Here is a 25,471-nt window from a genome sequence, read left to right on the forward strand (position 1 = left end):
TAGAACCACAAAAATCCAAAACATTAAAACACCATCAAACGTTGGATGTGGAGCAACCACTGATGGTGGGACTGCAAAAGGTTACATCCCAGTGGCTTACAAAACTAACCTACATACCTACCTAAACAAATAGATGAAGAAATGTATGTGTCATGTGTGAAAATCAGTAAAGAGAAACCACTAAAACGGAGTCTGGAGGTTGGGCAGGGGAAGCTCTTCTGCCTATCACTTATCCCCAAATGCAAATCCAACAGGAAGAGAGGGACCTTGCAGGTGGAAACTACTTTTCCATCCCAACAGCAAGAAGAAAGGTTTTCCCTTTTCCTGACCACACCACCAACTGGCTCTGCCCACAACAGCCCAGCCAGTGGGAGACAACCACCACTCAGCCAATGAGGAGCCACTGTACTTCAATGAAATCAAAGAGGAAATTAAAAAAAATATGTTGAGGCAAATGAAAATGGAAACAACATTTCAATACCTATGAAACACAAAAAGAAGCAGTTCTAACAGGGAAATTTATAATGATGCAGGCCTCATTCACATAAAGAAACAAAACCTCCAAAAAGCAATCAACATCTAAAGAAATAAAAAAAGAAGAAAAAACAAAGCACAGAGTTAGTAGAGGGAAGGAAATAATAAAGATTAGAGTGTAAATGAAATAGAGACTAAAAAACAATAGAAACGATTGATGAAACTAAGAGCTAATTCTTTGAAAAGATAAAACTGATAACCCTTTAGCCAATTCATCAAGAAAACAAATGAGTGGTTTCAAATAAATAACATCAAAAAAGAAAGATAATTGATACCACAGAAATACAAAGGATCAAGGGCCACTGTATGAATTATATGCCAACACATTGGAAAACCTGGAAGAAATGGATAAATACCTAGAAACATACAACTTCTATGACTGCATCATTAGGAATTAGAAAATCTGAATGGACTTATTACTGGTGATTACACTGAATCAGTAATTTAAAACAAAACAAAACAAAACACTTCTCAGCAAACAAAAGTCCAGGGCCAGACAGCTTCAAAGGTAAATTCTACCAAACTTACATAAAAGTTATAACTAACCTTCTCCAAGTATTCCAAAAAATTCAAGAAGAATGAATGCTTCTAAATTCTATGAGGCTAGCATTACTCTGATACCCAACCCAAAGACACTACAAAAAAAAAAAAATTACAGACCAATATCCCTGATGTGAACATAGATGCAAAAATCCTCAACAAAACATAAGCAAAATGAATTTAAAAATACATCAAAAAAAATAAAAATAAAAATAAAAAAATAAAAATACATCAAAAGGATTATAGGCTATGATCAAGATGGATTGATTCCAAGGACACAAGGATAGTTCAATACCCACAAATCAATGTGATTCACTGAATTAACAAAAACGAAAGACAAAAACCATATGTTCATCTCAACTGATGCAGACAAAATAGCACTTGACAAAATCCAACAGCCATTTATGATAAGAACTCTCAACAAAGTGGATATAGAGGAAACAGACCTCAATATAATAAAGGCAAAAACATGATAAACACACAGCTAATATCATACTCCTCGGTGAAAAACTGAAAGCTCTTCCTATAAGATAAGGTACAAGACAAGGATGCCCCCTCTCACCACTTTTATTCAACAGCAATTAGGCAAAAAAAAAGGAAGAAGAAGGAAGGAAGAAGAAGGAAGGAAGGAAAGAAGGAAGGAAGGAAGGAAGGAAGGAAGGGAGGGAGGGAGGGAGGGAGGGAGGGAGGGAGGGAGGGAGGGAAAGAGCGAGCGAGCATCCTCCCTGGAAAGAAGTAGAACTTTCACTATGTGCAGATGACATGATACTACATATAGAAAACCTTAAAACCCCTACCAAAAAATTGTTAAAATTAATAAATAAATTCAGTGAAGCTGCAGGATACAAAATCAATCTGTTGTATTTCTATAAACTAATAACAGAGAAATTAAGAAAATAATCTTATTTACAATAGCATCAAAACGAATAAAATACCTAGGAGTAAATTTAATCAACAAAGTGAAAGACCTGCACTCTGAAAACTGTAAGACACCAGTGATAAAAATGAAGATGACACAAACAAATGGAAAGATATATCATGCTCATGGATTGGAATAATTAATATTGGGATGTCTGGGTGGCTCAGCGGTTGAGCGTCTGCCTTTGGCTCAGGGCGTGATCCCAGATTCCGGGGATCAAGTCCCACATCAGGCTCCTTGCATGGAGCCTGCTTCTCTTCCCTCTGCCTGTGTCTCTGTCTCTCTTTCTGTGTCTCTCATAAATAAATAAAATCTTAAAAAAAAGGGAATAATTAATATTGTTAAATGTCTATACTACCCAAAGTAATCTACAGATTCAATGTAATCCCTATCAAAATACCAATGGCATTTTTCACAGACATAGAAAAAAACCACCCTAAAATTGCTATGGAACCATAAAAGATCCCAAATAGCCAAAGTAATCTTGGGAAAGAACACAGCTCGAGGTATCATACTCCTTAGAGATTTCAAGTAATCCAAAGAGTATGTTACAAGTACAAAACAGACAAATGGATCAAACGAAGTGAACAGATAACTCTGGAATAAACCTACACATATATCATCAAGTTATACTAAAGAAGCAAGAATAGGGATCCCTGGGTGGCTCGGTGGTTTAGTGCCTGCCTTTGGCCTAGGGTGTGATCCTGGAGACGTGGGATCAAGTCCCACATCGGGCTGTCTGTATGGAGCCTGCTTCTCTTTCTGCCTGTGTCTCTGCCTCTCTCTTTCAGTGTCTCTCATGAATAAATAAATAAAATCTTTAAAAAAAAAAAAAAGAAGCAAGAATATACAATGAAGAAGTCTCTTCAATAAATGTTGGGAAAACTGGACTGCAAAAGAATGAAACTGAACCAGTTTCTTACACCATATACATAAATAAATACCAAATGGATTAAAGACCCGGCACTCTTAGAAGAAAATATAGGTAGTTAGCTTTCTGACATTCATCTTGGCAACAATTTTTCAGATATGTCTCCTCATGCAAGAACAACAAAAGGGATATTAAACTTGTAAGTTTTTTACAGAGCATAGGAAACCATCAACACAATAAAAAGGTAATCTATTTGCAAATGACATATCTGATAAGGGATTAACATCCAAAATAGATTTTAAAAAACCTCATACACCCCAATATTTTAAAAAAACAATCCAATTAAAAAATAGGCAGTAGATCTGAATAGACATTTTTCCAAAGAAGACATACAGATGGCCTACAGACACATAAAACAATACTCAACATCACTAATCACCAGGGAAATGCAAATCAAAACCTCAATGAGATAACACCTCACACCTGTCAGGATGGCTATCATCAAAAAAGAAGTAACTATTGGTAAGAATGTGGAGAAAAGAGACACACATGCACTGTTGGTGAGATGTAAATTGGTGCAGCCACTATGGAAAACAGTATGGTGGTTCCTCAAAAAATTAAAAGTAGAAAATACCATACAACCCAGTAATTCCTCTTTTGGTTATTTATCAAAAGAAAATGAAAACACTAATGCAACAAGACATACACACCCCTATGTTCACTGTAGCTTTATTTAAAATAGGCAATGTATGGAAGCAACCTAGGTGCCCACTGATGGATAAATGGGTGAAGAAGATGTGATAAATATACACAATGGAACAGTACTCAGCCATAAAAAGGAATGAAATCTTGCCATTCACAACAATATGAATTGACCTGGGGGGGTTATACTAAGTGAAGTAAGTCAGAGAGAGAAAGACAAATGTTGTATGATTTTACTTACATGTAGAATCTAATGAATGAAACCAATGAACAAACAAGAGAGAAACACACTCATAGATACAGAGAAAATGATGGTTTGCCAGGGTGGAGGGAGGTGGTGGTGACAGACCAAATAGGTGAAGAAGATTAAGAGGTACAATATTCTAGTTATAAAATAAAACACAGGATGTAATGTACAGTATAGGGAATATAGTTAATATTGTAAGAACTTTGTATAGTGACAGATGGTAACTGGACTTCGCAGTGATGATTTTGTAACATATATAAATTCTGAAAAAAAAATCCTAAATCACTGTTACTAGTTTAATATTGTATGTCAATTATTTCCCAGTACAAAAATAAATCCTAAAAAAATCAAATTAAATTTAAAAAATAAGGTAAAATAAAAAAATTCAAAAGGCAAAAAAATGATCAAATTGAGGACAGTATTTCTGATGGGGAGGATCAAAGGTAGGATGGGAAGAAAGATACATGTGGACAGAGAGTGTTGGGGAGGTAGAATTTTACTTCTACCATCTTAGAACCTCCAGCTGAGCCTGAGAATTAGCACAGATTAACAGGGCAAAAGCATATTTTTGCGTGTACATGGAAGCCTTCCATAAGGAAATGAAGACTTAAGGAACTGGCAAAACCCAGGTGCTTCTATGTGAGCAAGGACAGATGATTGTGGAAATAATAACTAAAATATACGGCAAATCTAAAAGAAAATAGTAATTATTTTAACAAGGTCTGTCTGTACCGAATACTCAGTCTCGACCCCTGACTTTGGTGATACGAATGTTTCCTCCCTGGACAGGGAGGGCATCCCGCACGTGGGAGGTCTGAGCGCCCTTCTTCATACCTGCTGTTTTTCAAGTGCCTTTAGCTAAGGTGGAATATGTTGCCACTCTTAAATATATTCCAGGTTCTCACATTGTTCTTACATTAGGGGATCCATTCATAGAAATCCATACCTTATATATGTGATACACAGGTTCTTTGTCATATATTTTTATATAGAAACATTTTTAAAATATAAAATATTAGCTCTGTGCCAAACATATAGTAAATGTCCAAGAAATACTATTTTCAATGGGAGGGGAAAGCTCCTACATCCATAATAGTAGAATTCAATCACGTATACACTGGATGGTCTCTATAAAAATGGGACCTATTTTTTAAGGATAAAAAGGAACTTGAAGAAATAGATCAAAATGTTCACAACTTCTAGGTGATGAGAGGCAGAGTTAATTTTTTTCTGGATCTTCATATTTACCCGTACTTTCAAACTTTCAAATCTTCTGCATTAAGCATTCTTGAACTACCAAGAGTGACAACAGAATCAAATAGAACAGTTGATACAATGTCTCATGCAAATTATGTCTTTAAATATCTGTCATAAGAATAAAAAAGTAAATGTCTTGTTTTTTAAATATTATCAAACTACTAAGTAACTTTGCATGCACCATTTTATCCTAGCAAAGTCACTCAAAGACCAATACAGTATACATTCTAAAGATCCCTTGTGCTCCTCTGCATGGCTTATTAATAGCTTAACTAACTCCTCACTTGGTTAGTTAGAAATATCCCAAAGATACTGCAAAAACATAGCAGTGGGGCCAAATACCTACTCCATTCTTCATTTAATCTATCTAGGCCTTTGCACTATAAAGCCCCAACAGTACTGCTATAAAGAATAATGGAGATAATATCATTAAAAGCAATTTGTAATCTGTAAAGGGCAAGGCAATTGAGAGTCATTCATACTGTCCTATACTTTTGAGTACTTGGGAAGCATAATCAGGTTTGTAACCCCAGTGACTATCAAAGAGTTCCTGAAACAAAGAAGTTCAATAATGACTTCTTAAATAGAATTTTTAAATGTGTCTTCCTCCTCCCCCACCCAATAGTAGTTCTAACACTTCTGTTTTATAGATTATAAACCTCCAATGACTATGATGGTCTGTGATAAAAATCAAAACTATTCTTAAAATCCAGCTCTGGGTAAGCTTTCCTTCTGTCTTATGTGTGTTATATCTTCCTAACAATACTCTGTGTTTATACTCACAAGTACAAACTATTAACTTGTCTTGGGTTCAACATAACACAGTGTTCGGCAAATGGTAAGTATTTAGTACACAACAGGGATTCTTTCTTTCTTGTTCCAAAAATAAAAGCTCAATAGCCTTCAGGAAGAGTTGGGAGAAATTACCCTAAATACATAAAACTGCTGGTGATACTACCGTAGGCAAATTGATGATAAGCCACTCTTTGTGTTATAAAAGAATGAACATAGCAACATGCTTTGTTCATAATTTCAGCCTGACGTAATCCTGAAGTTGAAGTGTATGATTTGTGACAAATGGACCTGATTCAAGGACAAGATTTCCTTGATGAATAGGCTTTACTGAGTTATTCACAGAGGGAGTAAATATACACAATTCAGTAACAGGACTTATCTTCAGGATTTTTAAGGGCAGGCTTCCCATGACCACTCTCATTCCAACCCAGTCTGTGGTTTCCATAGCTGGCATAGCTTATGCCATGGCATAAGCATTAGGCATTTTCAAAACTGCTGATAAATTGATAGAGTTGCTTGGTTGAAGGTAATTTTAAAGGTTAAAGGTTATTAGCCAAGTTTACTTTTCAACAGATATTACACCTTGGTTTTCTTAGACACTGTCTATACAAAAGTAGCCCTTCAGGTTTTTTTCTTCCCCAAAACACAAGCCACATGACATTTAAATGCACAAATACATGGCAGGCTGTAGAATAAGTAAGTACATTCACAGTAACACCATCTCCTCCCACACTCGAGGAAACAAATTGAAAACTATTAGAAAATTAAGTGTAAGTCTACCCCAATTTGTACTGTAAAAGTAAATTAATTACAAGCTTAATCCAACTCCTAGATTTAACAAACTACCTGCTAAATATCTCATGACCATTCACTTCTCTGAATTATAAAGGGATATTGTGACACAGAGAAAGTTAATTACACATATGGGGGGGGGGTGCTACTGGTATACAGTTCAAGAGTATTTACATGAAAAGTCTTTTTAAAGAACCTTACAATGAATTTGAAAAAAAGCCAGATGTTAATCAGTAGCTCATTTGTACCACTGGAATAAAATAATTAATGTGCTACTCTGCTGATTCCTTTAATAGTAAAAGCCTTTGCAAAAACTACTACCCATTAATATTTGATATTCATATGGGAACCTGCAATTCTAAGAATAAGGTTTCAGAAACTGTTTTTTGTGGAAGTTGACAGGAGCCATTCAAAACAGATAATTCTTTCTATGACATATACTTTATCACAACTTACTGCTAATTCCCCTGCCAATTTCAAAGGGTCTGGAAAGACTAGAGTGGAACTGAGGGAACTAGAGAATCAGGTTATCTAGAGACCCTCCAATGTTCAGAGTTCAATCAGATCCTTGACACAAAGCAGACAAAGAACAAGGTGCAAACAGACTCATGGGACTGGACACCTCACCCTTCTTTAGCCACCAAGGAAGACTGATGTTTTTAAGTGGTAGAGTTATTACTTGGGTTGTGAACAAATACCTCCTCCTTAACAGTTCCTTTGAACACTATTCTAGAAACTTCAGTTCTATCAAAGAATTTCCATTGAAATTGGTTGTTTCCTTTTTGTTGTTAAAAATAATAGAATCAATATCTTCAATGAAGTGTTGGTTGATATGAAAAGAAATTAAGAATGCCTTCTATTTTGTTTTATACACTGAGTCCTGAAAAACATGAAAACACAGCTATTATGTATTTGTGGTTTATTTAGAGAAACATTCTGGCAAATTAGCATGGTTAAGTGTTACTTATTAGTAACGGTTTAATACTAATTTTAAAAAACAGAAACTACCAGCTTATTTCAAGAATTCAAGTCAAATTTTCATTCTGAATAAAATTTCAATTAACGCAAACAACTTGGCTACACTATTAAAGCAACCAAATAGTAAGGAGACATTTAATGAATAAACTAACCTGTTAACACTTTGCCTGAGTAGACTTTTTCAGAGATACTGTGTTCTGGCTACATGAGGCTGGCTTTGTTTCTTTCAATAAATTAGAGAAGGGAAAAAGGTGTGAAAGGGGATGTGACAATCATACTTAATCCACACCAGGCTGCCATATGTCACTTTTTGTCCTTTGCTGGTTCATTGATTATTCATGAATTCACTACCTGAAAAGTGCTATATTTATCTTTACAGCCACAAAGCTGTCAATTCAGTTCCAAGCAAGCCTGTCTTTGTTTTCAATGAAATATACAGTTTGTGCAAGAAAAGGCCTTGTGTATATGACACTGCCCTGTGCTATAATATAAATATTTAAAAAAAAAACAACACTGATATAAGTGAGTTTCCATTTTGGTCCTAGCTTGAGCCTTATTATTATTTTTAACGACTGTTATATCAAAAGAAAAATGAAGCAGTTTCAGCTTTTAGAGGCTTTAGCCTCTAAGGATTTCCACAAGAGGCCCTGAATCCCGCTCCCTGTATTTTGTTATCAATGGTCTTACTGTTTCCATTTCTTTTATTCTTTTATACATGCTTGTTTCTGGCAAGTTTACTCTGCTATTAACTTACCTGCTTACAGCTACCTGAGTTCCAAGCACTGCTTCCCTGGGATGCATTACATCAGCTCTAGCTCAAAGTCTGTCCTAGAATTTCCTTTTCCCATATACAGTCATCTCCATGAAAGATTTCACAGGTAATTCAAATTCCAACTTGTTTGCCAGCAACTAAAGAAGACATATTTTTAAACGGTATAAAAAGAGACACTTAGCTTTTATCATGACCGGATAAGAAGATAGGGAAAACAAGCTTGCCTAAAGACATTTTAAATGCTACCTTGATGGCTGTAAGCTTACAACTGTCACCACAAATCCATCATATTTGTCCTAAAGGAGAAAGATCAGAGAGAGAAAACAGATTAAAAATGTGTGTCCTAAAATTTCCTTGACTAGCCTGAAGAATAAAAAAGCAAAGTGAAATCTACACTCCAAAATTACTGTCATTTAAAGGTTCTGATAATAAATAATGCCAAAAATGCAAATTGAATTTAATTTTCCCTCACTGTACCCAACAATAATTTTGACATGAAAGTTCAAAACATGATAAAGGTTAAGAGTTAGTGATTGAGGGAAAAGACCTAATACAAAGTAAAAACTGCCCTTCATAAATAGTTCCAACATATGATGTATTCCTCCATGGGTTTATTTCAATTTAACTTGTGAGGATCCCCAAACTTAAAAATTTCTTTGTAACTCAAAACTATGATTAAGACTTATACCTCCATTATCAAGAAAATAAAGCAGAGTGAGCCTTGATATTTCAGAACTCCACTATGATGTAGGACTAGTCATCAAATTCCTAAAGTCATTAAAGCATGAGATCAATGTTTATGCCTAAGAAAACAAAACAGAACAAAAAAAGATTCAAATACAGGTTGAATGTTTTCATGATTTAAAAAAAATTTTTTGAATTCCAGAGACTTATCCACATCAGTGTATAACTGTTTTATAGGATTATCTACTCCCATAAGTTCCTAAATTATTTGTTCTCGATCCAATGCATGACTACTTGTTCAGTCATCCAGGACAAAAACTTGGGCCCCTTCTAGCACCCTGCTTTCATTAGTCAGGATTAGATCCAGCTGCATATGGCCATCTACAACAAGAACAAAAACATATACAGACAAAACCCAGGCTTACATAAGATAGAAACTGATTGTATTCTCTCTCTCTGTCTCTCTCATACACACAAAGCCCTGATATAGTAAGTTCAGTGTACAGTAGTTCAGGGTGTTGGGACTCTTTCCCACATGATGATGTGCTATTCTCAACCAGTGAGACACTGGGGTCCACTTTGGGGTCCACGACATCAAGATGGCTGCTTGAGCTCCTGCTATCACCTGTACATAATAGCCAGTAGGAAAGAGGGGAAGCAGGAGTCAAGAAGATTTTTTGGGTTTCTGAGGCAAGATGGCCAAAGAGTAGGGCACCTCGTTTCATCTGGTCTCTTGAACTTAGCTAGGTGACTATCAAATCATTCTGAACACCTAAGAACTGTGGGAATTTTACAAATAGAAAAGTGACCAGTGTTTGCAAGGTAGGAGGTACAGAGATGTAGATCTGTGGGGATATACTGGAAGATAAACGGCCGAGGGAGAAAGCCTCCATAAGCCAGCTACCAGAAAGTGATTTCGTCCCAGAGCACAAAATTGGAACTTTTAGAGGTCTACTCCAGTGAGAGATGGGCCTCCCTGAAAGGTGCTCAGCTGGAGAAGGAGGCAGGATCCTAAGTGGAACAGTGTGGTCTCAGGATCCCTGGGTTCACAGAAAGAAAGGGGGTGCTGCGCATTCCCAAGCACTGGGGTGGGGAAACTGCTTACAGTCAGATGCCGGGAGGGAGGTCTCAGCTCAGTTTCCCATAAAACCACACACTGCAGCCTGACAGGACAACCACTTTCTAGGCAGGGGCCCTGCAAAGGGCAGAAACGCAGGGAACTTCCCTCTTCCCCAGGAGAATCAATGGGGGGCATGGACGTCAGGAGTCTGCAGAGTTTGGCTAAACAAAGGTGAAGACTGCTTTTCCCTGAGGGTTTGGGGGGTGGGGGGCTGCCATCATTCAGCTCAGGGCTGGAGGTGGGGGCTTGGCCATTTTTATTTTCATCCCCTAAAGCAGCACAGAAAGCCTTCAGGCAACAAAAGCCATACAGAACAACCCCATGCAGCTTACAGGGGCCGGCCCCCCTGCAAGGGGCATCTCAACTGTGCCCAGGCGAACCTGAAGATCTGCACAGCAGGCCCCTACCCCAGAAGAGAAGCTGAAAATTAGGTGAATACCAAGTTTACCAAGTCCACAGAACTGCAAAACTGCAGTGCTACAGGAAAATATTATATAAGATTTGAGGGGTTTTTTTCTCATGAAAAAACTCTTTCAGTTTAAAATTTACCTTTTTTCCTCCTTATCAACTAGTTTATTTGTTCAACTGTTTTTAAGTCTTTTTTTTTAACTTTCATTTTTCCATTTACTTTTTATAGATATCTTCTCCCTCATTAGCTTTGTTTCACTGTATTCAATTTTATTTTTGTATAAGTTTTTACTTTCTTTACAATTGTGGGGTGTAGTGTCTTCTAACACACAGGCCAAAATACACACACTCAGGACCAAGTGGATCACCCTGTTTTGTCCATCCTGTGAAATTATATTCTCTCTCCTCCCCCAATTTTTTCTTTTTTCTTTCCCTTTCCTTTCAATTGTTTTTTTCCTTTTCTTTTTTGGTTTCTGACCTCTTTGGATTTGTGCACTGTGTATTTCACTTGGGTCATGGTTGATATTTTTTATTTATGTTCAACCATTCTTCTCTAGGCAAAAGTACTAAAAGGAGGACTTCATAACAAAGGAAAGAACCAGAGGTAATACTCTCTCCCAAGATCTAATCAATATGGATACTAAGTAAAATGTCAGAGCTAGAATTCAGGATAATGATTATAAAGTTACTACCTGGGCTTGAAAAGAGCAAAAAAAAACACGAGAGAATCTCTTAGTGCAGAAATAAAATCCGATCAGGTTGAAACTAAAACTGCTGTAGCTGAGATGCAGTTTAAAATGGATGTCTAACGGGGAGGGTAAATGAAGCAAAAAAGGGAGTTGGTGACAGAAGATTCAGCCATCAGAAAGAACAAATATCTACCATTTACACGGATATGAATGGAACTAGAGGGTATTATGCTGACTGAAATAAGTCAGAGAAGGACAATTATCATATGGTTTCATTCACATGTGGAACATAAGAAATAGTGCAGAGGACCATAATTGGAAGACAGAGGAAACTCAATGGGAAAAAATCCAAGAGGGAGACAAACCATGAGTCTCTTATGAGTTAACCACCTCTTAACTCTGGTAAACAGACTGAGGGTTGCTAAAGGGGAGAGGGTGGGGGGTGGGGTGACTGGGTTACGGGTATTAATGATCACACGTGATGTGATGAGCACTTGGGTGTTATTGCAACTGATGAATTATTGAAAACTACATCTGAAACTAATGATGAACTATATGTTGGCTAATTGAATTTAAATTGGAAAAACTAAAAATCAATAAACTAGATATCAAAATAAGACAGAAAAACATATATATACAAAACTAAAATACATTGAAAGGAATCAGAAAATATGGACAGAAGTATATTGTTGTAAGGCTTATGCATGAAACATTATTTAAAAATACATTGATAAAGTTAGATATATATTGTAAACCTTAGAGTAATGCTAAAAAAGAAAAGGATAGCTAATATGCCAATAATGCAGACAAATGGAATCACAAAAAATACTTTGTTAATCCAAATGAAAGCAAAAAAACATAAAATGTTTTTTTTTATTTTTCATGAAATAGGGAATATGAAATGTGGAAAACAAAGAAGATGGAAAGATCCTCTTCTTTCATCTGAGAAATGACTTAGTACAGAAAGGAGGGCTCAGTAAGGTTCTTATTTCACAATGGGTCAAGAAGTTTTTTACCAATAAAAAATTTCCCTGCTATGGAGTGAAGAAATGCAGAAAGTCAGAATTATGAATTCTTTCTAGTACTCCTAGCATAGAATCAGATTTCCTGAAAAGACAGAAAGTTTCAGTGAATTCAAGCCTCCCAGCCACATAAAGAATTACATTAATTTGAAAGGGCTGGCGGATTCAGTTGTCCAAACTAACTCATATCACAATGACCTACTGAGGCTTTTGCAAAATTGAGCCCCCAACACCAGTTAATGCTACAACAGCCATTGGGCAAGGAGAAAAAAACCTGGTGCTGCATCAAGTCAAGGATTTTGCAGGAGTTACATGTATTGGCCACATCTTGGAAAGTTAGGCTGTCAAATGTACACCTAAATCTATGAGCAAGTCAGCTCAATGAAATAGGTAATCAGGCTATATGGCCCAGCATTTTCCTCCTCCGTCAAGTAAGAAAAAAGATGTACATCTCACTCAGGCTCCATCATACAGAATAAAGTTATAAGCAGCTTCATTTATACCTATAAAGATAATTTCTCTGATAAATATTGTGAGGTGACAAAAATAATTTCTTAAGAGTTAGGTCAGTGCAGTTAGGAGTACTGGATCAGTATCTGACCTTGAATTCCTAAAAAGCAGCACCCTATAGCAAAACAGTTTCACAGTTTTGTTTTTTTTAAGATTTTATTTATTCATGAGAGATACAGAGAGAGAGAGAGAGAGAGAGAGAGAGAGGCAGAGACACAGGCAGAGGGAGAAGCAGATTCCACGCAGGGAGCCCCATGGGGGACTCGATCCCAGGACTCCAGGATCACGCCCTTGGCCAAAGGCAGGCGCTAAACCGCTGAGCCACCCAAGGATCCCCGAGTTTCACAGTTTTAAGTAGCCTCTTAACATTAGTTGTGTTTTGTAAAACTATATCCAAATACTGAGAAGGTGTATCCTAAGGACATTCATTGTTGACTCAGAGTAAACAGTCTTATAGTGGGTTGTTTTATCCAAGGATCTAGATGAGAAACATGGAGCCATGTAGAGGGAAATCAAGGTAGCTAATGAAATCATCAGATGATGCAGGAAGAGCAAGAGTCAAAGCAAGTGACTTTTTCTAAGGAGCAGTATAAGTACTTGTATTACTTATCTATGGCTATTGAAATAAATCAACACAAATTTAGTAGCTTAAAACAACACAAATTTATTATCTTATAGTTCTGTTACTCAGAAGTCTAACATAGATCTCACTGAGTTAAGATCAAGGTATCGGTAGGATGCATTCTCTTCTGGGGGCCTACTCCTCATGCTGTTCTCTCTTCCAATTCCCTCTCCCACAAAGACTCCTGTGATTACATTGGATTCACCAAGTTAATCCAAGATAATCTTCATATTTTAAGGTCAGCAGACTAGCAACCATAATTCCCCCTTGCCATGTAACCAAACATTCAGATGTTCCAAGGATTAGGACATGGACATCTCTAGGGGAAGAGGCATTCATTATTCTGCATAACACAGTGCCCCAGGCAGCTTCCTTTTCTCCACTAGTTTGCAATGTTGGTTAAAAGGGAAAAACTATACAGATTGGGGGAAATATGGGTAACCATTGTGGTTCCAAGTCCACACTTTTATAGGTCTTAAAGTATGAACAAAGATCCAAGGAAGCATCAACATTACTGCACATTGGATTGGCCCAGAATAGTGGCTGGGAAACATTAGTGCCAACAATCAGAAGCACAAACAGGCAAAAGCAAAAGGGGGAAAGCAGAGTGAGTGAGGGTCACGGTTTGATACCGGAGTTCAAGATTTGGCACTAGCTGCAACATCTTACTTACACAAGTCACTTGACTTCCGTGTTTTACTTTCCTCATCTATAAAATGAAAACGGTGATCTAAATTATCTAAATTATCCTCTAAAATTAAAAAATAAATTATCCTCTAAAGTCTCTTCCAAGTCAAAATGCTATGATGCAATGAAATAGGGGAGAACAGAGAAAAAGACCTGAAGTTTACTTTCCTTAAATTTGAAACCAGGGCTTAGTACTTCATATTCCATTAGGAATGGAGAGTAGAAAAGTAGACTTTTAAATTTTGAGGCCAAACAAATGATACCTTGAAAACAGTAAGTATGAGGGAATATCTGACCAGCATTTTCATCACTTAACTTTTCAACTCAATCCATTTAAGTAAAAAGAGCCAACAGATGACATATTTTGATGATTCTAATGATTCTGATCAGAATCATCAAAATACATAAAATGATAATCCTATGCCATTAAGAAAGGAAAGAAAATTTCAGAAGGTTAGCCATTCTTTAGTGTTGGGCAGGAAGAAATGAGAAAAGTGGAGGAACTAGTTTGTAGGAAGTAAAAAGTATCATTCAGGAAGAATAATTTATGAGTTATGAAATAGTAACCAACTGATTAATAAACACCTCATAACACAACCCTAATAATGAACAAAAAAATTAACCAAATGAATGGCCGGTCATTCTACACGATCTCAGAATACTAATTTTAAAATGATAAAGTACTGAAATATATTATGTAGTTAATCCTTATGACAAGAATATTATCCATGATATGTGAATATTTATGGATTGTAGGAATTTCACACATTTAACATAACTAAATCCCTACACACAGTATGTAGACTTTTTTTTCTTAGAATGAATTGAGTATAATTAGTAACCATCTTAGATAAATTTACCAGAGGAATACTGAAAAGTATAAAAAATTACAAAGGGAAATCCCCTCTAAGTAATCTAAATGTCTACTCTTTGGCCTCAATTAACACTTAAATATTAGTAAGATAGCTTTGAGAATTTAGAAATAAGTTTATCTGAGTAACTTACACATTATAAAGAGAGCTATAATTTTTTATAAATGATTATAGTTCTAAATTGTGAATGTGTGAAAGAAAACTATAGGGAGCCAGCACTTTAAGGACATAGCTGGACTTAGGAATAGAGTATTTATAGAGCAATCATGGAATAAAAGTTGTGGTTCTGGTGACAATGAATCAAATGTTTGGAAACTGGAGCCCTAAGTCCCCACAATCTTCAAAAGTCTAGGTTCGCTTACCTAGACTTACCTAAAAGATTCTAACATTTGAGAGAATAACAGCCAGTTATTTTTCATATTCATTGATGGAAAATACTAAGAAACAGGCATATACCATTATATGAAAGCCTTATAATGAATAAGGGAATAGTTTTACGTTAAAAAGTATTGTTAAATTTTGCAACTTACCATCATAAAAATCCTACAAATTACTTGTTTAATAGTAAACTTTATCTTTAGAGAAGTTTTAGTTTTACAGAAAAACTGAGCAGAAAGTACAGAGATATCCCATGTGTCCTCTGCATAGCACCCTCCACATCCAGCCTCCCCTACTAGCAACATCCTGTGCCAGAGTGGGCCATTTATTATAATCAATAAACCTACAGTGATACATCATTATCATCCAAAGTCCACAGTTAAATGAGGGTTCACTCTTGATGTTATATGTTCTATGGATTTTGACAACATGTATCCACCATTAATTACAGTACCATACAGAATACTTTCATTACCATAAAAGTCCTCCGAGCTTTGCCTATTCATGCCTACATCTTTTTTTTTTTTCATGCCTACATCTTACTAACCCTGGTAACCACTGATCTTTCTTATTCAAATGATTTTTTTTTAAGGCCAAACGCTCGCCTAGGACAATGTAGCCTAGAGTTGGAAAGACTTGTTATAGAACCACTCCATGTCCTAGGCCGTCTGCACTCACTGTCATACAACATCACAGAGCACCAGAGCTATGTCACTATTATACAAGCAGTACAAGGTAAGGAGACTGACAAGAGTAAGATATTTCATACACAAAACAATAAGTTATTGATGTGGTTTTTTTTTAAGATTTTATTTATTTATTCATTAGAGAGAGAGAGGCAGAGACATAGGCAGAGGGAGAAGCAGGCTCCCTGTAGGGAGCCTGATGCCGGACTCAATCCCAAGACCCCAGGGTCATGACCTGAGCCAAAGGCAGACGCTCAACCAGAGAGGCACCCAGGTCCCCCATTATAGATGTATTTTTTTCAAGATTTTTTATTTATTTATTAGAGACAGAGAGAGAGAGAGAGGCAGAGACACAGGCAGAGGGAGAAGCAGGCTCCATGCAGGGAGCCCGACGCGGGACTCGATCCTGTGTCTCCAGGATCATGCCCTGGGCTGAAGGCGGCGCTCAACCACTAAGCCACCGGGGTTGCCCTATAGATGTATTTTTAACAATATTCTGATATTGTACTCATCTAAACTTCAAAGAATTATAGAGAATGTGGTGTAATGTAAAAGCAAGCAAGCAATATTTTTTTAAGACTACTTTGAAGTAGGGATCCCTGGGTGGCGCAGCGGTTTAGCGCCTGCCTTTGGCCCAGGGCGCGATCCTGGAGACCCGGGATTGAATCCCACGTCGGGCTCCTGGTGCATAGAGCCTGCTTCTCCCTCTGCCTATGTCTCTGCCTCTCTCTCTCTCTCTCTCTCTCTATGTGACTATCATAAATTAAAAAAAAAAAAAAAAATTAAAAAAAAAAAGACTATTTTGAAGTAATATCTACACCCAACATTGGACTCAAACTCACAACCCTGAGATCAAGAGTCACATTCTCTACTGACTGAGCCAGTCAAGCACCCCAAGCAAGGAGCATTTTTGCCTTGACCACTTTTTCCAGTGGTCCTTAATACTTACAATGTTACTTTCAATTAACTTTATTCTTCAAGAGATGCTAAAGGAATAACTAAAATTTAAAAAACTGGTATTACCTGCTCCTGACAGTAATAAAAAGTCTTTATCATAATATCCTACGAGTTTTTTGTTTACCAGCTTTGTTTAAGAAATGAAATTTTTTTTAAATTTTTATTTATTTATGATAGTCACAGAGAGAGAGAGAGAGAGAGAGAGAGAGAGAGAGGCAGAGACATAGGCAGAGGGAGAAGCAGGCTCCATGCACCGGGAACCCGACATGGGATTCGATCCCGGGTCTCCAAAGGCAGGCGCCAAACCACTGCGCCACCCAGGGATCCCAGAAATGAAATTTTTTTAAAAGATTTTATTTATTTGTTCATGAGAGACACAGAGAGAGAGAGAGAGAGAGAGAGAGAATGAGAGAGGCAGAGACACAGGCAGAGGGAGAAGCAGGCTCCATGCAGGGAGCCTGACGTGGGACTCGATCCCGGGACTCCAGGATCATGCCCTGGGCCCAAGGCAGGCGCTAAACTGCTGAGCCACCCAGGGATCCCCAAGAAATGAAAATTTAAGTTCATTGTGCTGTACATTCTACAGATCAAATATCCAGTTTTCCTTGTTTTCTCTTTTTTTTTTTTCCAGCAGGGGTCAAAATACTGGAAATGAATAGTTACAAATGCTAAAAGCAGAATTTGGCCATTTCATTTATTCAATATATTTTACAGCTAAGAAAAACCATAGTGACCATTCCTCAGGGTGTTTCTGTGACTCAAACCTGACTTAAAACTCTTTTGTAAACCCTAAACCCTAGACTCAGTGTAATCAGGCAGGTATGGAAGACCTAAACTGCCTGGGCCAAATGGGTGAGGCCCTATCACTTAGAGCATGTTTCCACTTGCCAAAACAATTCATTTGCAGTCAGAGAGGAAAAGAGCTGATGAAGAAACAGCAGAAAAGATCATGGTAACTCCAACTACAATGCATTGCCAGGAGGCCAGTTTTCAGATGGAAAAAAATGTTACCACCTTGGATTTTGCAAGCCCTCTTCATGTATGCCATCTACTTTAAGAAGAAAAGAGAAAAACTCATGGCTGGGACTATTCTGGTTTACGCTATAACCTAAGGCCAGTACACTTTGATATGAAATCTATTTTGCTACTCAACATAGGCAACATAAGATCCCTTTTAATAAATCTCCCCCAGTGAAGAGATAGTTAATATAACAGGAGTATTGCATTGGACTGCATTCTGTATGCTAGTAATGTTCTGTTTCTTGATTTGGGTGCTCATGACACAATATGTGCAGGTGCATACTCTTCAGTATTCACGTAATACTTCAATAAAAAGCTCAAACCAAAACAGAAATCAAACATTCACCAACAGAATAAACGATTCATGGGTATGAATAGGTAATCCACAGAAATTCAAAGGGCCAAAACTTTTAAAGATGCCCCACCCCTCTTGAACTCCCGAACCCTTTCCCTATGCTCTCAGAAACACATCTGTCATCCTCAATTACTCATCCTTTTCTCAGAACATTCTTGCTTGGGACACAACCCTGGCTGTACATACAGTCGCCTGGGAGTTAAAAAAAATTTACTTAAGCCTGAGCTCCACCCCAAACTGTCTGAGTCAGAATCTCTGGAGGCTGGGACCAAGGAAATGGTATGTTTACAAGCCCTCCCTGGTGATTTTAATGCAGAGCCAGGATTGAAAGCCACTGCCAACTGAAACCTGGCTCTCCCTACAACCTTCTTCAGTCCTATCTTCATTCTGATACTCCTCTTTCCATTAGGCCTAGAGACAGGATGGATGTTCTTTTTTCTTGTTGCTACTTCCAAACTACTGTCTCATCTGCCTCCCTAAAATTCTAACTTTCAATCCCGAGTTATCAGACCAAATTATCACTACTATCCCTAATGCTTATCCACATGACACCCCTAACATCATTCCTTAAATATTTTAGTTCCTGGCCATGACTCTCTCTAACACTGTTCTTATCAAAATGCATGATGATCTATGAAGTCAAAAAAATACCTAGACATAAATGAAAATAGAAAAACAGCATATTAAAATTTATGGGATGAAGGGTGCCTGGATGGCTCAGTCCATTAAGTGTCTGATTCCTGGTTTCAGCTCAAGTCATGATCTCAAGATCCTAGGATGGAGTCCCATGTTGGACTCTCTGTTCAGCGGGGAATCTGCTGGTCTCCCTCTCTTTCTGTCCTACCCTCTGCTCATGCTCTCTAAAATAAGTAAATCTTATAAAATAAAATAAAATGTATGGGAAGCAGTAAAAGCTGTTCTAAGAGGCTTATTCATAGCAATAAATATTTACCTCAAGAAAAAAGAAAAATTCCAAATAAACAAGAAAAGATTACACCTCAAAGAACTAGGAAAAGAAGAACAAATGAAACTCAGAGTTAGTAGGAAGAAGGAAATGACAAAGATCCAAGCAGAAATAAATGAAATCGAGATTAAAAAGAATATGGAAAAGACCAAGGAACTAAGACGTGATTCTTTGAAAAGATCAACGAAGTTGACAAACCTTTAGCTAGACTCACCAAGAATAAAAATGAGAGGACTCACATAAATGAGAAATGAAAAAGACATTACAACTGATGCCACAAAAATAACAAAGAACCATAAGTGACTGCTATGCACAATTATATGCCAACAAATTGGACAATCTAGAAGAAATGGATTAATTCCTAGAAATAAAATGCATGATGATTTAAAAATCCACATACATGAATGATCTTTAACATCCTCCTCTTCTCTCAAGGTCCAGTCCTTCACTTGATTTCAGCTACTTGTTCTCAGTCTTACTCTAGAACTTCTCACCAATAACTTGACCCCCTGGATAATCTCAATTTCTAGCTTCCTACAACCCAGCCAGCCTCTAACTCTTCAACTCACCTCTTCAAGAATCTTCAGTATTTTTAAATCTCAGGTCTATAATCTATTGATCCTATAACCTTTGCAGTGTTCTTCATCCAACTTAGAGTCTATGATCCATTACAATAATCTCCCACCTTTGAATACACCCTCAACTATCTTGCCCCTCTTCCTCTATCATGATCATCAGGCAAATCCCAATCCTAGATACGTCTTAGTCTCCACATTATCAGCACAGATGGTATGGCCTTGTCATCACAGACCAGTTCTCTAGTCTCCTAAATGATTAGGTCATATATTTTCCTATATTTTACTTCTGTATCTCCTTCCCTCTCCTTGGGCTTAGCAGATGATCTTGCTTCCCAATTGACTGAGAAAAGAAAAGTAATCAGAATCTGTTTATCTACATTTGTGCCAAAGTACTCTTGCCTTCCCTTTGCTATTATGGATGGTCTGTGTTCCTATTAAGACCAATCCCTCCATTGTATCCCTCCATCTCCTTTCATCTACTCAACCTCATTCCAGCAATTCACCTTTTCCCTCATGCATCATCAATTTCCCCAACTTTACTATACTATTCATATCAGCATCAAACACACTATAATAGCTCCTATCTTTGAAAAAATTCTCTTAATCCTGTATCTTCTTCCAGCAGTGGTCTCATTTTCCTATTCCCTTTAGGGAAGAAATTCCTCAAAAGAGATATCTGTTTTTGTTATCTTCCATTCCTATCCTCCCATTCACTCTAGAGAGCACTCCATCCTAGCCTTTATCTCCTCACTACTCCACAGGGACGGCGCCTATGAAAGTCATTCAAGACTTCCATATTGTTTCAACTAAAAGTCAATTCTCAGCACTCATCTTACTTGATCTGAGCATATTCAATACTGCCGACCAATCCTCCTTTGAAACAGTTTCTACACTAGGCTTCCAGTACACTATTCACTCGTGGTTCTCCTCCTCCTTGCTGAGCACTCTTTTTAAGTCTCTCTTACTGGTAAACCTTATCCTCTTCTCTCTTACTGGTAAACCTTATCCTCTCACCTGTAAATGCTGGACTGGCCCAGGGATCTTCGTGGACTTCTTTGTTATCTCTGCTCTCATTTCTTCATCCAATCTCATGGCTTTAAACCACTCCTCTATGCTGACATTCAGACTTCTTTATATTCCAGACTCTTGGATCTACCTGCATATGGAACATCTTAGCCTGAATGCTACGGAAACATCTATAACTTGATCAAAATCAAATTCCTGATTTTTCTCTCCTCCCTGCTCCCACAGATCCCTTTCAATGAACGGTAACTCCAGTCTTCCAGTAGTCCAGGCCAAAATCTTTGTACTTTTTCTCTCACATTCCATATCTAACACATCAGCGTGCCTTGTTAAGTCTACTTTCAAAATATATCTAGACCGTGAACACTCTTCACCACCTTCATCTTCACCCTGGACTAAGTCACCATCTGTTGTGCCCAAGATTGCGAATCCAAGAAACCACCGAGGAGCCGACACCGATGCAAGCGCATGAGGGTTTATTTGCAAGCTCAAGGTTGCGTCCAAGTATACCCGACACAGAGGAGCAGGAAATGTAGAGGCCGAGAAAAATCATGGCCATTCCACCTCAAGTTTAGCATTAGCACAAGTACAACTATCTTAGGCCCCTGTGATTAAGAGCTGAACTTAATAGGAAAAACTGCAGAATGTCCTCAATGTCCTCAGCAGGTAATCCCATATCAGAAAGACAACAGAGCTCGGAATTGCCCTCGGCAGAGAATCCCATATCAGGAAGACAACAGAGCCCACACCTGTGGTAGAAAGTCCCATATTAGAATGAGAACAGAGCTCGATGCCCTTGAAAGCCCCATATCAAAATGTAAACAGAACTTCAGAAATTCTTCCATCCCTTCTGAAAACCCCCTAGACCAGCCTATAAAAAACCCACCCGTAACCCACTTCGGGGTCCAAGTTCCTGCTCCGCTGCGTCGGGTACACTTGGACCCAAGCTCGAGCTTGTAAATAAACCCTTGTGCACTTGCATCGGTGTCAGCTCTTCGGTGGTTTCTCGGATTCGCAATCTTGGGCACAACACATCATCTTTTGCCTAAATTATAACAGCCTCCTAATTAGTCTTCTGTTTCCTCCTTTAGCCTCTCTTACACTGTCCTCTTAACACAGCAACTACAGCAATCCTTTTAAAACCTAAATAAGATTATATCACTCCTCTGTTAAAAACCTTCACATTTCAGGTAGTAATCACACTCAAGGTAAAAGACCAAGTCTTTACAATAGCCTATGAAGCTCCCTATTAATTCTCTTACCTCATCTCCTTTTACCCCCTTACTTCCAGCTGCCCTGGCTTCCTTGCAGTTTGTGACATGCTACGCATCAAGGTCTTCTCATGTTTTTCCTTCTGCCTGGAATTTAAGTCTGATAAAACCAAGAATGATGAGAAAATGATAAGAATATGGAACAAAAACTTTTATATGCCAATGGTGGGAATATAAATTAATGGGAGTAATTTACAGAACAATTTGGCGGTATCTAGTAAAGCTGAAGATGCATATACCCTTCAATTCAGCAACTGCACATCTGTGTGTGTGTGTGTGTGTGTGTGTGTGTATAGTCTAGGATATATGTTCTAGGGCCTAGAACAATTCTCTTACAAATACACATGGAGAACCCCTACAAGAATACCCACTGCCACATTGTTTGTAAAAGTAAAACAATCAGAAATCTAAATATCTACCAATGGGAAAAGTAAAACAATCAGAAATCTAAATATCTACCAATGGGAAATGTGTAAATTATAATAGATACATAATGGAATACTAATTAACAGCTAAAATGAATGACCAACCTACAATCAACATGCTCGTAGTTAAAAATCACAATGGTAACCTAATGAAAAGCAAGTTGCAGAAAGATAAATACTTCAGTATGATCTTATGAATATATATTATTGAAAATGTGGAAAATGAAGCATTATCTTAGAAAAACTGGCTTTTGCAAGGTCAAAAAAAAGTTAGAGAGTCACATACAATATGATAAAGGAATGTTTAGCCTGCAGATAAATCACAGGCTAGATTACTTTCAGTGACTCAAAACAACCCACTTGCGCATAAGCAAGATTGTTTTTAAAAATCTCAAACATGAAACCTGAGACACAATCCACAAATGCAGAGGCATAAACCCAGCTGACTGGTATAAATGACAAACCTCTTAATGCTGTGGTTTCCTTACTCTGATACAGTGTAAAGATACTGAATACCTGTCACTCACTAATATTTATACAGAAACAGAGTATATCAGGAAAAAAGCAATGCAAAACCTGCTATATAACCACAGTGACGGTTAAACAAGTTGATGCAGGAGATAGCCATGAGCCAAAAATGATGATAGCTAAATGGCAGGAGAATAATTCCATTATGCTAATTATTTGTATGAATTGTGTTAGTTATTGTGAGGTATGAATCAGCAGTAGTGTGTCATACTTGCACATGATCTTGGGTACCTAGTTTCCAAGGACATTAATCGAAGCTTCAACATACTTTAAAGGCCCATTACTAGTTGTTACTGATTAAACTTTACTATTAGATATGGCTAGGAAGGCACACCAAGCATAAAGCTTCTATCACACACATAATCCATCTACAAAAGGGCTGATATATCCATCCTGAAAAAGCATCTGCATATTTGAAAGCCACAGCCCTCACCACCACCACTTCATATTAGCATAAACAGCTTTGCAATTGTCAACCAGAAAGTTTCAAATTCCCCAGGGCTTTATTTTAGCACTGCATAGGCATCCAGGGCTTGGGAAAAGTCAGAATGGGGTGGGTTAGGGAAGCTATAATTATATCTTGACTGCCTTCATCAAATTATAGGAGTGGGAGGTAAAGACATTCTAATCGAGACGCTTGTGAAAGAACACACCCTTAAAGTTGAATCCAGTATTCTGATAAAATAGGATCAAATGTGGAAAAAAGCGATATACCCATCACTTGGTAAATTTTATAGGAAGCACAACAAGAGGAGTGCTTATTTCATATGTTTGTAAGAAGAGAAATACATGCTTTTAGCTGTAACCAAGGCAGTTATTATGATTTAATTAAAAGTTCTTATTCACTTTATTAATTACAGAGTTAATTATATCTGTTTAAAATGAGCCATGGATTTGCAGAATCAACCTATTATTTGTTAAAAAAAAAAAAAAGTGAAGAGTTTTTTCTAAGTACTAATCAGCATGGGTGTGTTTTATGTTTGCTCTAATACAGTTTCCAACCTTGAAAGACTGCCTAGACTTCCACTTGACTCTTTTTACCACAGGCAGTACCACTATCACATAGCCACAAAAAGGAAATGTTAAACAATTCTGTTAGGAAATGTTTTAACTGATTCAATATGCCCTAGAAGCTTATTTAATATCTTACAAATAATACCACATATATTTATAATGTTCTTAACATCCCAACACGTAATTAGCATATCATAGACATTATCATTTCAGAATGAGAGCTATCTTGGAAGGTATAGCCAGAGGCATTTGAGGAATATGTTGAAGGAAAAATTAGGCAAGAAGAGGGGAATTCATGGGATCAGAGTCAGCCTAACTTATCAATATACAACTTTCAGGGCCTGGGACTATTTGGAGTACATTTTCAGTCTATTCTTTTGATTCTTCACCTGGGAGATCTATGTTAAGTATATAAGTATATTTAAATATCTATATATGTATATATACATATTTAATATCTCTTTGTAAGCATGTAAAGGACAAGGAAAGACTTAATTTCTGTTTCTTTAGTGTCCCTCATGAAATAAAAATCAAGACTGTGCCCGCAAATCCAGGATGTCCTGTGATTTTGATGAACCTTATTCAAAGCAGGATCTAAATATTTAGCATCATTTGGTGGCAAATTTATTCTTTAAATTGGAGAATAAAGTATGGATCACAAAGAAGTAATGTAAAACATCAAATCAGTAATAATATTCCAACATCACTACAAATTAAAGCTTTTGATAATTGTTGAATTTGGGTCATAAACACATGGGTATCTGTTATCCTATGCTCTCCAATTTTGTGTAAGTATGAAATTTCCCAAATAAAGAATGAAAAAAAGCAAACCTCTGGAAGTAACCAGAGCTGAGAAAAATTCTTTAGACCCACATTCTATCAAATTTTGGTCTCAATTCTGGTAATATCACAGCGGGCACAGAAGCACTGATCAGCTTTCTAAAAATGTAGGAACATCCTTATACATACACACACACACACACACACACACACATATATACATACACACACGTATACATATACGTATATATACACATATATATCAACTTAAACATATATATCTTAAACTTAAGTTTATACTTTAATATTCAAACTTACATTGACTTGCTGCATTTTATCACAATAATTCAGTTTTCAAAAATGAGATGGAAATAATCTTTAGTTTACAAACGTAGTGAGTTGAGAAAAACGAAGCTGTAGCAATACTGGCCTCTGCACCCAGAAAATAGACCTTCCTACTAGATGCTCTAT

The 25,471-nt window shown here is 37.2% G+C and overlaps 1 protein-coding gene across 10 annotated transcripts in view; it reads right to left on the bottom strand.

Annotated features, from left to right (window-relative positions):
• Positions 1-25,471, bottom strand: part of COA1 (cytochrome c oxidase assembly factor 1) — a 73,255-nt gene that overhangs the window by 18,534 nt on the left and 29,250 nt on the right. The window contains exons 3-5 of one of the 10 annotated variants that reach the window (XM_072791680.1): positions 9,096-9,210; positions 8,654-8,703; positions 8,390-8,544 (exon numbers count right to left, since the gene is read on the bottom strand). The exons of 4 other annotated variants lie outside the window; for them this stretch is intronic. The gene's annotated coding sequence lies outside the window, so the exon portion shown is untranslated. Of the gene's footprint in view, positions 1-8,389; positions 8,545-8,631; positions 8,704-9,095; positions 9,211-20,973; positions 21,116-22,244; positions 22,354-25,471 lie in introns of all 10 variants that reach the window. 5 more of the 10 variants (XM_072791678.1, XM_072791677.1, XM_072791679.1 and 2 more) reach the window with 5 other exon arrangements.

This window comes from Canis lupus, chromosome 21 (assembly GCF_048164855.1).
Source record: "Canis lupus baileyi chromosome 21, mCanLup2.hap1, whole genome shotgun sequence".
Lineage (NCBI taxonomy): Eukaryota > Metazoa > Chordata > Mammalia > Carnivora > Canidae > Canis > Canis lupus.